Source organism: Cornus florida, unplaced genomic scaffold (assembly GCF_030987335.1).
Source record: "Cornus florida cultivar Cherokee Brave unplaced genomic scaffold, ASM3098733v1 CherokeeBrave_3.0.0_Hap2_Chr03, whole genome shotgun sequence".
Classification (NCBI taxonomy): Eukaryota; Viridiplantae; Streptophyta; class Magnoliopsida; order Cornales; family Cornaceae; genus Cornus; species Cornus florida.
In genome coordinates this window covers 87281776-87285297 of record NW_026775573.1, presented here as the reverse complement: position 1 = coordinate 87285297, position 3522 = coordinate 87281776, and positions in this window count along the sequence as shown.

Sequence of the window (3522 nt, the reverse complement as noted above, 5' to 3'; positions counted from 1 at the left end):
ATTTCTAAGCGGGGAATCGAGGTAGACAAGGCAAAAGTTGAGTTAATCTCTAATCTTCCTCCTCCGAATTCCGTCCGTCAAATCCGTTCTTTTCTTGGCCATGCCGGATTCTATCGTCGCTTCATCAAAGATTTTAGCAAAATCTCACGGCCCTTGTGTAATCTCTTAGCCAAGGATGTTCCGTTCAATTTTGATGACGCTTGCATGGAAGCTTTCATCAAACTTCGCATTCTCCTCTCCTCTGCCCCGATCATGAAACCCCCTAATTGGTCTCTTCCCTTTGAGATCATGTGTGATGCATCCGACTATGCATTAGGGGCGGTTTTGGGCCAACGTGTGGATAAACTTCCGCATGTCATTTATTATGATAGCAAAACTCTCTGCGATGCCCAATTGAACTACACCACCACTGAAAAAGAATTGCTAGCTGTGGTGTACGCCTTGGATAAATTTCGCTCCTATCTTCTTGGCTCCAAGGTCATCGTCTTTTCAGATCATGCCGCTCTTAGGCATTTATTAGCGAAAAAAAAGACAAAACCCCGCTTAATTCGATGGATCCTCTTACTTCAAGAGTTTGACATTGACATCCAGGACAAAAAAGGGACCGACAATGTTGTCGCCGATCATCTCTCTCGCTTACTTATTGAGAAATCTTCAGAATTTGCAGCCATCCGTGATTCCTTTCCGAATGAGTAACTTCTTCAAGTTTCACACTCTACTCTTCCATGGTTTGCGGACATTGTCAATTATCTTGCGGTTGGCAAAATTCCAGCTCATTGGTCCAAACAAGAGAGGGACCGGTTTTTCTCCCAAGTCAAGCATTTCTTTTGGGAAGATCCAGAACTATTCAAGTATTGCCCGGACCAAATCATCCGGCGATGTATTCCTGAAACCGAGGCCACAAGCATTTTAAATATTTGCCATACTCTTGCTTGTGGAGGCCATTTCAGTGCCAAAAAGACCGCTAACAAAGTCCTTCAAAGTGGATTCTTTTGGCCTACCTTGTTCCGGGATGCATACAATTTTTGCAAATCGTGTGAACGATGTCAAAAACTTGGATCCATGTCCCGAAGAGACATGATGCCCCTCACCAACATTTTAATTGTTGAAATTTTTGATGTGTGGGGGATTGACTTCATGGGACCATTTCCATCTTCTTATGGCTATGAGTACATCCTTGTAGCGGTGGATTATGTGTCTAAATAGGTTGAAGCCGAGGCTACCAAAACCAATGATCATAAAGTCGTGATCCATTTCATTCAGTCTCACATCTTTAGTCGTTTTGGTACGCCCCGAGCAATCATTAGTGATGGCGGATCTCATTTCCGAAATCGTTATCTAAAATCCGTCCTTGCTAGGTATTCCGTCATTCATAAGGTTGCTACACCTTACCACCCTCAAACGAGTGGTCAAGTAGAGATTTCTAACCGGGAGATTAAGCATATTTTGGAAAAAACGGTTAGACCGGACCGCAAAGATTGGTCCGTAAGGCTAAACGATGCGCTTTGGGCTTACCGGACAGCTTATAAGACACCCATTGGCATGTCACCATATCGACTTGTCTTTGGCAAAGCATGTCATCTCCCGGTAGAATTAGAGCACCGTGCTTATTGGGCCATAAAAAGGTTCAATTTTGATCTCAAACAAGCCGGCTCTAATCGTGCGTTGCAATTAAATGAACTTGAGGAATTGCGTAATGACGCGTATGAAAGCGCAAAAATTTACAAGGCAAAGACTAAAGCTTTTCATGACAAACACATCGTCAAAAAGTCTTTTACCCCGGGACAAAAGGTCTGGCTTTTCAATTCCCGCTTGAAACTCTTTCCCGGTAAACTCCGGTCAAGATGGGATGGTCCATACATTGTCACTACCGTCTTTCCTCATGGAGCAATCGAACTTCATGATCCTGCAAGTGGATCACTCTTCAAGGTAAATGGCCAAAGGCTTAAGCCTTGCATTGACGGCACAATTCTAACTCGAAAAGTTGAGGAAGTCCTCTTGACGGATCCAATTTATGAGGATTAGTGCCTGCTCTAGCTTGGTCTAGCTATCGACAGAAAATTTAGCAAAACAAAGGAAGCAATTCTTTCAATTTCCAAGCTTCCTTCTCTTTGAAATTGCTCGTGCCTTGCAAAATTTTCTGGGAAACGGTTTAGAAAAGCCAAAAATTTCCATCGCTTCCTTCATTTTCATTCCCGGAAATTTCCATCGCTTCCTAGCAATTTCATCGGATCTTGGGAATGCTACTCATGTGCATAATGTCTCATTTGTAATACATTCTTGAAAATTTTCGCAAAATCATCCATGCATTGAAATTCTTGCACTGTTTAACATTTTTCCATGCATTTGCAATGTTTGAAAATTTTTCAAAATTCCCCATGCATTGTCCCATGCAAAATCTCAATTTCTTTCCATGCATGCAAAGCTTCAAAAATCCATCCATGCATTAGATTGGAATAATGTGCAAAGTTTTAAAATTTTCCATGCATGACTTGAATTGAAGCTGCTGCTTGCAATGATTTTTCAATGCATGGGAATGACATGAAAAATTTTTGATGCATAGGAATGGCATGCCAAGTTTAAAAATTTTCCATCCATGCATTGGATTGAGGTTGACAAGTTTTTTTTTTTTTTAACAAAATAAAAAAAAAAAAAAAAAAAAAAAAAATTCTATGCATTAGAGAAAAGTTGCCAAGTTTAAACATTTTCTACATTCATCCAAGCATTGGCGCACAATTGCAAAGTTTAAAGAATTCTCAAAAATTAATCCATGCATTGGATTGACATTGCAAGTTTTAAAAAAAAAAAATTCCATGAATTGTGTGATGTTGCATTGAAGAGATATTCAAAATTTCCAAAATTTTCAAATTCATTCAAAGTCTGGAAATTTTCCAAAGATGATGCAATTTAAAAATTTTCTTCAGTTCATTCAAGCATTATGAGACAATTTAAAAATTTTCAGAAATTCTTCCATTCCATTCCATTGCATTTCCAAGTCGCCAACTTGCAAAATTCCTGGAATGATGTTGCAAATACATCAACATGCATGAAAATGCATGCAATAGTGCTCACTGTCTCCCACGGAATGAGATTGCAAATGCAAATGCATGGAATTTCCATGCATGGACTCCATTTTGAACAGCTTCCATTTCCATGTTGCTCACATTCCATATTCCTTTGCAACAAATTCAACTTCCATGGTGCTCACTGTCTTGCATGTTGTCCCCTTCACTCCTTGCTTCAGTCCTCCCAGTCGAGCTCACCCCCTAGCCTACTGAGCCATTTTCGAGCACTCTAAATTCTAGTTTGAGTGCTCGAATTTCATTCCCCAGCCCACCCAACTCACTGCTCTTATTTCGAGCACTCGAGCTCCCTATCCGAGTTCTCGAACTCCCCATACAAACCACCCGAGCCTACTGTCTCCATGCAGAGCACTCGACCTCCCCCTTGCGAGTGGTCGAAGCACCTCAACCCAGGACAAGCACCTCAATCCATGTAGAGCATTCGAATCTCCTTCCTCAC